This window comes from Bufo gargarizans, chromosome 1 (genome assembly GCF_014858855.1).
Source record: "Bufo gargarizans isolate SCDJY-AF-19 chromosome 1, ASM1485885v1, whole genome shotgun sequence".
Classification (NCBI taxonomy): domain Eukaryota; kingdom Metazoa; phylum Chordata; class Amphibia; order Anura; family Bufonidae; genus Bufo; species Bufo gargarizans.
This window is the reverse complement of record NC_058080.1, coordinates 751745917-751760315: the sequence shown is the minus strand read 5'-3', so window position 1 is coordinate 751760315 and position 14399 is coordinate 751745917. Positions and strand designations below refer to the sequence as shown.

Genomic DNA, 14399 nt, shown 5'->3' with positions numbered 1-14399 from the left:
AGCCCTGGAGCTCGGACTACTCTGACTGGTGGATCAGGTGGTAAATCGCGGATTTGATTGGATGAAGCCTGAAGGGCATCGTGGACATTTTCAGTCAGTTGGTTCAGGGAGAACTCTAACCCCTAAGTTAAGGCTCATGCACACGACCATATGCGCTCTGAGACATACGGTCTGTGAGCGGGCCATATGTCCCTGAGCGGCATACATTGTGCGCATGGGAGCGCACAGCATCATAGGTTACTATGATACTGTGCGTATGGGGCCGCCCGCGGGACTACTGTCCTGAACTCATATGATCATATGAGTTCAGGACAGTAGTCCCGCAGGCGGCCCCATGTGCACAGTATCATAGTAACCTATGATGTTGTGCGCTCCCATACGCACGATGTATGCTGCTCAGGGACATATGGCCCGCTCACAGACTGTATGTCTCGGAGCGCATATGGTTGTGTGCATGAGCCCTTAGAGTGATGGCCTCTGTTATCTGTGTCCTCTGGGGTCTTCTCAGTTCACACAAGGCCTGAGTTTGGGCGTCTGTGTTATGGTGGATTTGGATTGCTAGTTGTTCAGTACGGCCTGTGGCAGCTTTCAGATCCTCCCTGACCTCAGAGATTTCAGATCCGCACATCTCTGACCTCTGAGATAAGGGACTGGAAATCTTGGTTGGAAGAGATTTCGAATGTTGTCGGATGTATGATCCGGGTCCCCAGGGATCCCTGCACTAGAATTGGGGCTCATGGAAATGACCATATTTTCTTTCCGTGTTTATAGCGTTTTTTTTGTTTTTTTTGGCACCCTGTATGCGGAACCATTTACTTTAATGGGTCTGCAAAAAAAAAGTGGAAATGACTCCCTGTGCATTCCGTTTCCTATTTCTGCAAGTCCGTTCCACAAAAAAATAGAACATGTCCTATTCTTGTCCCTTTTGCGGACAAGGACAGGTACTGTTACAATGGGTGTGCAAAAAAAAAACGGATGCAACATGGATGTCATCCAGGGTTTTTTGTGGATTCGTGTTTTGCGGACCGCAAAGTACATACGGTCGTGTGCATGAGCCCATATGGGAGCACGGAGATGACCAAGATCTCTGCAGGCTATCAAATAAAGTGGCATAAGGAGGTCTCCCGATGGAGGAGGTTTAGCTTGAGAACCATCAGGAGTGATGTGCTGACCACCCACCTTGTCCTGGGCTGCAGAGACCAGTCTGTCTCTGGGTGCCTGTTGGCGGCTATAGGGCTGCTGCTCTAAAATGGTTAATGAGGAACGATCTGGCTGGTGTCTCTTGGAGGGGGAAGTGTCAGTGGGAAGAGATGAGGGGGATAATGGTTCCTCATTCTTTCTCTCTAAGGAACCTGTGGGAGTCACAGCACCAGGAGGGAGATCTGAATCAGGTGCCATCTTTCCAACATGGAGCTGTGAAGTAAAGAGCACAGGATACGAGGACTGCTTCAGAGGATTCAGTGAAGTAGGGATTTGGGAGGCAGTAATGGCTTTAGGAAGCTTCTGGTGCTTCTTGTTGTCCACCACAGTTGGGGTTAAGGTTGATCGTGGGTCTTTTCAGTGCTGGAGCCTGGGAGCAGAAGGGAGACATGAGTGGCAAGCCATGCACCCCTCTCCCATAACTGTCCTCCTAATGAATCTTCCTACAGAGAAGGATGGGAGTGTCAGTGATCTCACAGGTTCCTGTTCCTGTCCAGCAGGGCGGCAGTCTCTCTCATGGAGCTGTCAGGGGCTCACAGAAAATATCCAGTAAATGGATATGAGGATGAAAGATGGCTGCCAGCGCTTCATCAGGATTATAGGGAACCTAGGAAGTTATTTATTAAGACGTGGAGCATTAGAGGGTAATTGGGAATAAGGGGATCTCTTTATTGTACTATAGTATTGGCATAATTACTATCTACAAGAGTTGGATGACTTAGCTGAAGATAAATACTGGCAAAAAACAATATTTCTGTATTTTGCACAAGTTAGTGAGTAATGGAGATATACTTCCTTTTTTGGAGTTGACACAAAGAGAGCATATAACTAAGTTATCTTGGTTTAGATATTTGCTGTTACGTTCGGCACTTTGTAGTGTAAAGGGGACATTTTTGTTACAGATAGATACTTGTACACCTCAGAATGATTTGATGGGCAATTTGGGGCAGAAGTTTAAAATTTCTCAACTCTATAAAGTGCTTCTTGAAGTACTGTTTAATAGTATACGCTCCCCCGGACAAAATGCTTGGGGATCTGCTTTAAGGATCCAACCAGATGATTGGGGGAAAATAATAACTAAAGCCTCATGAAGACGTCCGTGGAACACGGTCCGTGAGATATTGGACTAGGATTGCAGGAGCACACGGCATCATTGGTTGCTATGACGCCGTGCACTCCTGCAATGCCAGTCCGGTTTCTCACGGACCGTGTTCCACGGACGTCTTCATGAGGCTTAACTTAAAGGGGTTGTCCAGGTTCAGAGCTGAACCCGGACATACCCTTATTTTCACCCCGGCAGCCCCCCTGAGCCTAGCATCGGAGCATCTCATGCTCCGATGCGCTCCTGTGCCCTGCGCTAGATCGCGCAGGGCACGGGCTCTTGTGTTTTCAATAACACACTGCCGGGCGGTAACTTCCGCCCAGCAGTGTGTTCGGTGACGTCACCGGCTCTGAGGGGCGGGCTTTAGCTCTGCCCTAGCCGTTTTACTGGCTAGGGCAGAGCCAAATCCCGCCCATCAGTGCCAGTGACGTCACGGGGTTCCTGTCAGCCCCATAGAGAGCCCGGTACGTCACCGGAACTCAGAAAAATGCCTTTGCCCTGCGCGATTTAGCGCAGGGCAAAGGAGAGCATCGGAGCATGAACTGCTCCGATGCTCCTGTCAGGGGGGCTGCCTGGGTGAAAATGGAGGGCTGTCCAGGTTCAGCTAGTGTCACATAATTTTAATCATGTTTTGGTTCAATTTAATATCATACATAGAATATGTCACACCAGTATGGCTTAGTTAATGTGGGTTGAGAAGTGCGTCTTGTGACTGTGTGATTCACCTGGGGCTGATTATTTACACATGTTTTGGTTCTGTACACAACTAACAGAATATTGGGAGGCAATAGCTAAACTTATCACCCAGAAACTGAAAATAGAGATTCCATTTACGGTGGAATGTCAGATCCTGGGTGTTTTTCCCCAAATTAATTGTGATTAACTATAAAATAATTATTTTGATTAAAAAACTTTTTTGGGCGAGACTTTTAATCACGAGTATGGTTTTCACAAAATATTCCTAGTGTTTATATATGGTTAAATCTAGTTAATAAGATTAACCCCTTCCCAACACATGACGTAATAGTACGTCATGGCGGCAGGTGCATTCCCACATTTTGACGTAATATTAAGTCATGGTGATCAGGCGGGCACTACAGCGGTGCGCGCGCGCAATCACTGCAGGGGCCTGGCAGTCCCTGGTAGCCGGGCCCCTGCTGTATCCACCGGCATCGCTGTACAAGCCAATGCCGGGCGGATTAATCCCTTCTATGTTGCGCTCAGCGCTGACCGCGGCATAAAAGGGATTTGCAGCGGGTGAGGGAGCCGCTGTGGCGGGGACCCGAAGGGTGACAAGGCAGCCTGATGCCATGCAGAGGCTGCCCAATGCCTTGCACGGCATCTGGACCTGCCTTCTACGGGTGCCAAGGAGATCCAGCCTCAGGCCACGTCTCCTAGGCCAGTGGTTCCCAACCACCGGACTGCGGCCCAAGACCGGGCCCTGGAAGATAGTTTGCCGGGCCGTGGCGATCAGGGCCGTTTTTAACGCGGTACTAATGAAGCGCTTCCACTATGGAAGCTCTTCATTAGTACAGGAAGACCAGGAAGCAGTGAAGGATTTGTACTCGCCACTTCCTGGTCCTCGGCTCGGCTATCGGCTGTGCAGGGCTGCGCACAGCATGGGGTCGCTCTGTGTGCCGCGATACACAGCCGACAGCAAGATGAAGAGGATCGCGATGGTGAGCAGGAGAGGAAAGGGCTAATGGCTGACCTGGGGGATAATGGCTGACCTGGGGGCTGATGGCTGACATAAGGGGCTGATGGCTGACATAAGGGGCTGATGGCTGACATAAGGGTCTGATGGCTGACATAAGGGGCTGATAGATGGCTAAAGGTTGGGGGGTTGATCTGAGGCATTGGGGGTCTGATCTGAGACCTGATTAACATTGGGGGTCTGATTGCTGGTCTGACCTGAGGTGTAATGAATTTTTTTCTTTCCTTATAGTTCTACTCTAAAACCTAGGTGCATCATATGGGGCGAAAAATACGGTACAGTGCAGCAGAGACCCTAGTCAGTTTATATAGTCGTTATATAGTGTTATATATTTTAATATGCACCTTGTGTTTTGTTATGCGCGTGAATCAGTCAGCACCGACTAGCACCCCCTAAGCCCTGCACCCCCCACCCGGTCCCTGGGAAAATTGACTTGCATAAAACTGGTCCTTGGTGCGAAAAAGGTTGGGGACCACTGTCCTAGGCAACCTGTTAGTGTACTACTCAGTGTAATATACTAACAGGTAATGCATTACAATACAAATGTATTGTAATGCATTGCAGAGGGGATCAGACCCCCAAAAGTAAAGTCCCAGAGTGGGACAGAAATAAAGTTAAAAAAAAAAAAAAAGTTTCAAGTAAAAAAAGAAAAAAAGCCCTTTCCCCCTGATTTTATATATAAAAAAAAAAAAATACACACATATTAGGTATCGTCTATAACTACAAAAAGAAAGCAATCAAAAAGGTGTATAGCCCCCCCAAAATGGTACCAATAAAACCGTCCTGCAAAAAAAGAGCCTCTGCATAAGACAATCGCCCAAAATAAAAATAAAAAAAACTATAGCTCTCAGAACATAGAGACACTAAAACATCATTTTTGGGGTTTTAAAAATGCAATTATTGTGTTAAAGTGAAATAAATAAATAACATATTAGGTATTGCCGCGTCCGTAACAACCAGCTCTATAAAAATATTACATGAATTAACCCCTCAGGTAAAGGCAGTAAATAAAATAAAAACAGTGCCAAAAAAAGCTATTTTTTATCACCTTACATCACAAAAATGACAACACCAAGCGATCAAAAAGGCGTAGGTCCCCCAAAATAGTACCAATCAAACCATCATCTCATCCCGCAAAAAATGAGCCCCTACATAAGACAATCGGTCAAAAAATAGAAAAGCTATGGCTCTCAGACTATGGAGACACTAAAACATCTTTTTTTTTTGTTTCAAAAATGCTATTATTGTGTAAAACCTAAATAAATTAGAAAAAGTATACATATTTGGTATTGCCACGTCCGTAACGACCTGCTCTATAAAAATATCATGTGACCAAACCCCTCAGGTGAATGCTGTAAAAATAAATAAATACAAACTGTGCCAAAATAACCAATTCTTTTTGGTCATCGCTGCCTAATAAAGTGTAATCATGAATGATCAAAAAATGATATGTACCCAAAAATGGTAATAAAAACCTCAATTCTTCCTGCAAAAAATGAGCCCCTGCACAAGACAATCAGCAGGAAAATAAAAAAAATATGGCGTTCAGAAAATGGAGACAGAAAAACATATTTTATTTTCAAAAATGCTTTATTATGTAAAACTAAAATAAACAAAGACAGTAGACAGATTTGATATCACCGCATCCGTAACAATCTGCTCTATAAAAATAGTGCATGATCTACCCTGTCAAATGAATGTTGTAAAAAATAAAAACCGTGCAATTTTTTGGTTATCTTGCCTCACAAAAAACTTAATATAGAGCAATCATATGTACCCCAAAATAGTACCAATAAAACTGTCCCCTTATCCTGTAGTTTCCAAAATGGGGTAACTTTTGGGAGTTTCTTCTGTAGGGGTACATCAGGGGGGCTTCAAATGGGACATGGTGTCTAAAAACCAGTCCAGCTAAATCTGCCTTCCAAAAACCATATGGCATTCCTTTCCTTCTGCGCCCTGCCGTGTGCCCTTACATCAGTTTACGACCACATGTGGGGTGTTTCTGTAAACCTCTGAATCAGGGTAATACATTTTAAGTTTTGTTTGGCTGTTAAGAAAAAATAGATAAAAATGGAAAATCTGCCAAAAAATTGAAATTTCATCTCCATTTTCCTTTAATTCCTAAAGGTTTTAAAAAAAAGTTTGTAAAATCAGTTTTAAGTACCGTAACTTGAGGTGTGTCATTTATGTGTGGTTTCTATTATGTAAGCCCCACAAAGTGACTTCAGACCTGAACTGGTCCTTAAAAAGTGGGTTTTGGAAATTTTCTAAATTTTTTTTTAGAATTGCTTCTAAAATTCTAAGCCTTCTAACATCCCCAAAAAATAAAATGACATTTACAAAATGATGCAAACATAAAGTAGACATATGAGGAATGTCAAGTAAAAAATATTTTTTGAGGTATTACTTTCTGTTTTAAAATTTTAAAATTGATAATTTTTCAAAATTTTGGGTAAATTTGGCATTTTTTTATAAATAAAGGTGAAATATATTGAATCAAATTTATGACTATCATTAAGTACAATCTCTGAATGGCTTGTATAAGTAAAAGCGTTCCAAAGTTATTTCCACATAAAGTGACACATGTCAGATTTGCAATATATGGCCTGGGCAGGGAGGTGAAAACTGGCCCGGGGTAGAAGGGGTTAAGAGATATGAAAAAAATCTTATACAAACAAAGAAATATTGAGGAGAAATGGAAAAAGATATGGGGGATTTGGAAGTATTAAGTCTTTCTGCTTTTACCCCACCATCATCCCTGCTACGTCTTGGACATTGGAAGCGATAGGAGACGCATCGCAAGGAAGGGGGAGGGTAGGGGGAGGATTTGGGGTAAAAATTAGAAATTTAAAGGGATTCTGCTGTTTGTTTAAACTGATGATCTATCCTTTGGATAGGTCATTAGCATCTGATCGGCGGGGGTCCGACACCTGGGACTCCCGCCGATCAGCGGTTTGAGAAGGTAGTAGCGCTCCAGGAGCGCAGCGGCCTTCTCGCTGTTTACCGTTATGACTAGTATCAATGGCCGGGGCGCGGCTAAGCTCCATTCCCTTGAATGGAGCTTAGCCCCGCCCAGGCCAGTTGATACTAGTCATGACGTCAGTGGGCCGGCGGTAAACAGTGAGAAGGCCGCGGCGCTGCTGGAGCACTGCTACCTTCTCAAACAGCTGATCGGCGGGAGTCCCTGGTGTCGGACCCCCGACGATCAGATGATGATGATCTATCCAGAGGATAGATCATCAGTTTAAGCAAAGTGCAGAACCCCTTTAATGGTGTTAAAGATTAAGTTGCATTGAAAATAATTTTGTATTTTTCTTTGTCAATAAACAAATAAAAAAAATACATTAATTAAAAGATGGCTGCCAGCGTACTCAATTCCAACTGAGGATCCAAATAACCACAAGCAAAAATAGACGGCAGCACTCCAGACGTGTGCAGAAATGAAAACATGAGGAACCCACATGTTAAACCATACAGCGCTTCTTTTTACCGGATATGGTTTCCAAAACCGGACCGTGAAAAAAGACGTGTTCGTTATTGATGCAGATTCCACGTCAGGAATTCCATAGAATAATGACCAGGAATGAAAATCCTCAACAAACAGCAACCAACCCGCATTAAATGAGGAGCGTGATGAATACTGGTTAAAGTCCAACACTGGTGTGAACACTACGTTACAAACATACAAACCCCAGCACTACATGTCCACACACATCCTGATCACTCTACTCTGAACCACTACCCCAATGTTGATAAGCTATATCCTGAACTGACAATGTTGGTGGTTGTAGTGCTGCAAATGTGAACTGACCTCTATGCTGTGGTCACAGCTGATGGTCTATGGGATAGATGGCACATGTGAAGCAACAATATTGCCCGATGTAGATACTTAGCATTTCCAGCACACCAGCGAATAATCTCTCAGTCTTGGAACATAAAAGGCAGTAGATCGGCTGTCGATGGGTAGTAGTAGTGATAGTAGCAGGAGCAGATGCGTAGTGTTAATAGTGGTGGCCGCAGGAATAAGCAGCGAGGAGCAGCGGTGGTGGCAGCTGCAGCCATATGGTACCTGCTGGCAGACAGGCAGATGCATGATGGCAGCAGCCATGCAGAACTTGATGGTAGGCAGACAACAAAAGTATGACAAGATGGGGCATCGTCAGCAAGGGCAGATCTATTCATTGGCTTCAGCCGGAGGAGTGTGAAAATCCTCCTGAATCCAGGCCTGGTTCATTTTGACAAAAGCCATGTTTTGGACACTGGCAGAGGACAACTTGGTCTGTTTGGGTGTCACCATGCCCCCTGCCGTGCTGAAACCCCTCTCTGAGATGACACTGGAGACATGGCAAGAAAGAGAATACTGGGCAAATTCAGCCTGTCCAGAGGTATATGGGGTCAGGGAACACCAGTATGCACCTGAGACAAGCAAGAGTCCGGAAAGGCCTGAACCTGGGCATTGAGGTCTCAGCTTGCTGAATTACCTCAGCCTGTGAGGAAACTGCTCTATCATGTTGAGGACTCTGAACTGGCTCCTGCTGCTGCAGGTTTTGCTGCTTGTGGTGGCAAGAGGTTGACTTTGTCACTCCAAGCTTGTCAATCCTCACATGGTAGAAACCTCTCAGAGACAAGTGTTCTGCATTTTGGCTGATCTGGATTCTGTTCACTACTAGTTGAGTATTTCACCTGGAGGTCTGAAAAGTCAGTGGTCTCTTTGAATCCCTTGAGAGGTCTCTCTCCTCAAACCTCAAAGAATTTAAAAGGGTTTTCCAGATTATTTTTTTACTGATAGGTCATCAGTATCTGATAGGTAGGGGTCCGACACCCAGGAACCCTGCCGATTAGCTGTTTGTGGTGGCACCGATGCTCCTGTGAGAGCTGCCGCCTTTTTGCAGGTTACCAAACACAGCACCGTATATTGTATTGTGGTTGTGCTATTGTGCTATGTTAGAATATACTGTCGGATATGAGTTTGATCGTGAAACTCAGATCCGACAGTATATTTTAACACAGAGGCGTTCCCATAGTGATGGGGACGCTTCAAGTTAGAATATACTACGAACTGTGTACATGACTGTGTCACGGAAGGTGTACAGAAAACTAGAAGACACAAAATGAAGATCCGACTGACTGGATCCAAAACTAAGGAACAAAAGGGAGAGCCCTGCAACAGACCTGACTCTCTCCCTAACTGCTCAGCCTATGCGAAAATCTCAATGGTAGATGATCGCATATCCTCGTACCTCGACTGTATAACACCTGATCACCCTATAATAGTGAGGGGACACGACCACCGGCTCCCTACACTTGATACGGAGGGAGTCAGGGTCACCTGGGATCCAGCAAATAGGAAAACACAAATGAATGACCAAAACTTATCTGTAGAAGACTTAGTAGTAGCATCAGCATGCACACACTCCAGGAAGTAATATAAACCGCAAAGTGATGCAGTATGGGAAGGGATTTAAAGGGATGCAATCAGTGCAACTACATGACAGCTGAGAGAGGCTAACGAGATGAGAAAATGAAAGCAAAACAAAAGGAACCTCAAGGAGGAGGATTCTGAAGGACGTCTGTCAGAGCTTCTCAGATGTCTGGTGGTGACAGACTGCCCCATGCTGCCTGGCAGCACCCGATCTCTTACAGGGGGCCGTGATCAGCACAATTAACACCTCAGGTGCCACACCTGAAGGGGTTAATTGTGCGTATCATAGCCCCCTCAGCATCATTCACTTGAATAGAGCTGAGCTGCACCTAGGCAACATGACGTGTCGTCACTGGTCTAGAAAAAGCAGAGAGAAGGCCACAGCACTCGCAGGAGCGACACTTGTCTTCTCAAACAGCTGATTAGTGGGGGTCAGTAAAAAAAATTTGGACAACACCTTTAATGGTATAGAAGGTGCTGTTTGACTCAACCTACAGATTCAGGGGGAAGCAGTCAGTGTAAGAGCAGTCACTACAAACATGGTGGCACCAGATCAGAATCCCTTCTTAAGAAAGTGGGAAGGAGAATGGCATGGACAGAACTGAAACTGATTCATCTGTCTGCTGAACTTATTTGAGGCTCAACATTCTGCTACCAACAAGGAGACATCAGCAGCTAAAGCAGCCCCCCCCCCCCCCCCCTCCACTTCTGCCGACCCCAGCTCAGGCAGAACAGTTAGGTGGTTAAATCCACAATAATTTTTCTTTATGGATCTCAGTCACAGTTGACTTCAGATAAATGTAATTTGGGCATCTGGCAGGTCCAGGATAATTCCACCCAAAAACAATAATTCTTAAAGGCTGTTAGGCTTGAGCCAATATTGACATATGTCATGTAATATAAAGATAGGAATGTCACATTGTGATACTGTATCTAATGATTGTCAAAAAGGTTACAATATGAGTTGCTTTGGCGGTCACGAAAAGTCCAACACTTGGATTTTTGGACATAGGTTGTATAAAGGTCATGATAGAATGCAAGTCAAGCACGAACTGCATCTTGCCTGCAATTTGAGTGTTTTTTACAGCCAAACAGCAGATATAAAATACAGCAAGTTATGTAACTATTCTGTGACCTGTTGTTTTGCGACACATGTTGCCAGGTAGCCACAATTTTAATGTTTGTGAATAACAAAGAATTAAAATGTTGTCTTGCTTTTACAGAATTTCAGCATTACAGATTATCTGCTTTAACAAGATTTATTTTCCGTGTAAAACATTTCCCTCATTTTGGAATGTGAATATGGCTTCTCTACTATGTGAGTTCTCTCATGCTTAACAAGATATGATTTTTGCTTAAAACATTTCCCACATTCTGAACATGAATACAGCATCTCTCCTACATGAGTTCCTTTATGGCTAAAAAGACTTTGGTTCGATGAAAAACATTTCCCACATTCTGAACAAGAATATGGTTTCTCCCCTGTGTGAATTCTCTCATGTGTAACAAGATATGATTTATCTGTAAAACATTTCCCACATTCTGAACATGAATATGGTTTCTCCCCTGTGTGAATTCTCTCATGTCTAACAAGACGCGATTTCTGTTTAAACCATTTGCCACATTCTGAACATGAAAATGGTTTCTCCCCTGTGTGAATTCTCTTATGTTCAACAAGACTTGCTTTCTGTGTAAAACATTTGTCACATTCTGAACATGAAAATGGCTTCTCCCCTGTGTGAATTCTCTTATGTTCAACAAGACTTGCTTTCTGTGTAAAACATTTGCCACATTCTGAACATGAAAATGGCTTCTCCCCTGTGTGAATTCTCTTATGTTCAACAAGATTTGATTTCCGTGTAAAACATTTCCCACATTCAGAACATGAATATGGCTTCTCTCCTGTGTGACTTCTCTTGTGTTTACCAAGATCTGATTTTTGTGTAAAACATTTCCCACATTCTGAACATGAATATGGCTTCTCTCCTTTGTGACTTCTATTATGTTTAACAAGACCTGATTTATCTACAAAAGATTTCTCACATTCTGAACATGAATATGGCTTCTCTCCTGTGTGACTTCTCTTATGTGTAACAAGACATGATTTATGTGTAAAATGTTTCCCGCATTCTGAACATGAGTACGGTTTCTCTCCTGTGTGATTTCTCTTATGTTCAACAAGATTTGATTTCCGTGTAAAACATTTCCCACATTCTGAACATAAATATGGCTTCTCACCTGTGTGACTTCTCTTGTGTTTAACAAGATCTGATTTTTGTGTAAAACATTTCCCACATTTTGAACATGAATACGGTTTCTCCCCTGTGTGAAGTCTCTCATGTCTAACAAGAGTTGATTTATCTGTAAAACATTTGCCACATTCTGAACATGAATATGGTTTCTCTCCTGTGTGAATTCTTGCATGTGTAAAAAGATCAGATTTTTGCGTAAAACATTTCCCACATTCTGAACATGAATATGGTTTCTCTCCTGTGTGAATTCTTGCATGTGTAAAAAGATCAGATTTTTGCGTAAAACATTTCCCACATTCTGAACATGAATATGGTTTCTCTCCTGAGTGAATTCTTCTGTGTGTAGAAAGACCTGATGTTTTTGTGAACTCTTTACCACAATTAAACCTTTACCCCCTTTCTGACTTATACTTGAGGTAACAATCTGTGATTGGTCAGGAAAAGGTTTCTCATGATTAGAGGGATAATATGAAAGATCTCTACTGTGAAGTCCTGGATGTACATTAGGGTAATGAGATTTTCTCCTGTAGAGTGCAGCATGATAGCTTCATCTTCTACATTATAATTTAATGATAACATGAAGTTTTCCTCACAATTTTCATTTGCATTCTCTGTGAAGATAAAAATTGGAATGTGTGATATTTTTTTCCCTCAAACATAGAGCAGACAAATATTTGACATTTATATTAGGCTGGATGTGAATACAGTAAGTCATTAATTTTGAATGCACTTCTGGCTTTGGTTCAAAAAACGATAACAAAAACTAATAATACATTCTATGTGTAAATTTAACACGTAATAACTGGTCGCTGTAGCAGTCTGGAGAGCCTTACAATCATCCTCATCCAGATCTGGGATGTCCCTTTGCCATTTCTGTAATATTTTATCTCACATGGGTGTAAAACTCTGGGTGGTATACCCATAGAATGCTGACAGTTGTTTCCTGAGGTCTTTATTGCTCGTCATACCCTCAGGGAGTGGAGTGGTGAAAAACAGATCAAGGCCCCCAAATTGTGCCCGGAAGGCATGTTTCAGTTGATAATTATACAGTACATGACTAGGAAAATTATAAGTGGCCTGTAAATATTGGAAGGAACAAAGAGACCACCTAACTGTGATATGTGCAAGAGTAGTAATACCATGCCGCCTCCATATCTGCATATGGGGGAACCCCACAGCATCCGTAGATTTTACATTTTGGTTCATCTGACCACAGAACACTTTTCCAGTTTGCCTCCATTGTAAATGAGCTTTGACCCAGAGAAAACGGGGGTGTTTCTGGATTGTATTGACATAAGACTAATTCTCAGCTTTACGGCTCATGCACACGGCCGTAAGTGTTTTGCAGTCTGCAGATGCACAAAAGACAGATTCCGCCCGAGGGCACGCCACCATTTATTTTTGGCTCCTGCAGAAATGTCCTATCTCTGTTTGCAAAACGGACAATTATTGGACATGTTCTATTTTTTTGTGGAACGGACATACAGACACATGGACACGGAATGCACACCGATTCATTTCCGTTTTGCTTTCAACCCCATTGAAATAACAGGTTCCGCCTTTGGGCCTCAAAAAAATTTAATGGAAACAGACCAAAAACTTGCATTTGTGGATTACATGGTGAACTGCGGTCACAGACAGTGATTTCTGGAATGTTCCTGAGCCCATGCAGTGATTTCCAGTACACAATCAGCCTGTTATTAACGTAGTGCTGCACGAAGGCCCGTAGACCACGAGCATCCAATACTGACCATCGGCCTTGTACACATGGATTTCTCCAGAGTCCTTGAAACTTTTGATGATATGTCCTGTAGATGTTGGGAAATTAAAAGGTTCCTCAACTTTACTTTGAGGAACATGATTTTGAAATTACTCCACAATTTTTGATGCAGTTTCTCATGGATTGGTGACCTCTGCCCATCTTTGCTTCTGGGAGACTCTGCGTCTCTTTATACCCGGTCATGTCACTTAGGCCTCATGCATACGGCGGGTCCGCAATACACGGTACATCGGCCGTGTGCACCCCGCATCACAGATGCGGAACCATTCAATTCCGGAGATGTGCGTAATGGAGCCACGGAACCCCACGAAAGCACTCCGGATTGCTTCCGTGGTGTTTCTGATCGTGCCTCCACAACGCAATAAAATAGAACATGGATCCATTCAAGTTGAATGGGTCTGGATCCATCCTGGCCGCCGCACGGACGTTGCCCATGCATTGGGGACCGCAAATTGCTGTCCCCAATGCACGGAACGGACGCGCATCGGCCGTGTGCATGAGGCCTTAGTTGCACATTGCTCCTCCAGCTGTTTTTCATTAGCAGCGCTTATTTTTTCAGTCTTTTGTTGCCTCTGTACAAACATCTTGAGATGCGTTATGTTTTTTTATGAATTGGTAAAATGTCTCACTTTCATCATCTGTTCTATCATCTATTGGAACTATGAGATTTACAGATTATTTCATTCAGTTCTTATTCACATTTATTTACAGTTTCAGCTGCGCCCCAAAGTTTGGTGGAATTACATGTCACTGCACACACGTGTATACACTGCACATGACGGCTCTTACCCTGTGATATAAGAGGCTGGTGCTCCTCCATTACATGTCCCACACGTGTATACACTGCACATGACGGGTCTTACCCTGTGATATAAGAGGCTGGTGCACCTCCATTACATGTCACTGCACACACATGTATACAGTCGTGG

General features: G+C 43.5%; 1 protein-coding gene and 1 pseudogene across 1 annotated transcript in view; one reads left to right on the top strand and one right to left on the bottom strand.

Moving 5' to 3' along the window:
* LOC122925098 (oocyte zinc finger protein XlCOF6-like) overlaps positions 1-14399 on the top strand; it is an 818943-nt gene that overhangs the window by 248225 nt on the left and 556319 nt on the right. The window lies entirely within an intron of this gene.
* Positions 9686-14399, bottom strand: part of LOC122925097 — an 89123-nt pseudogene continuing 84409 nt past the window's right edge.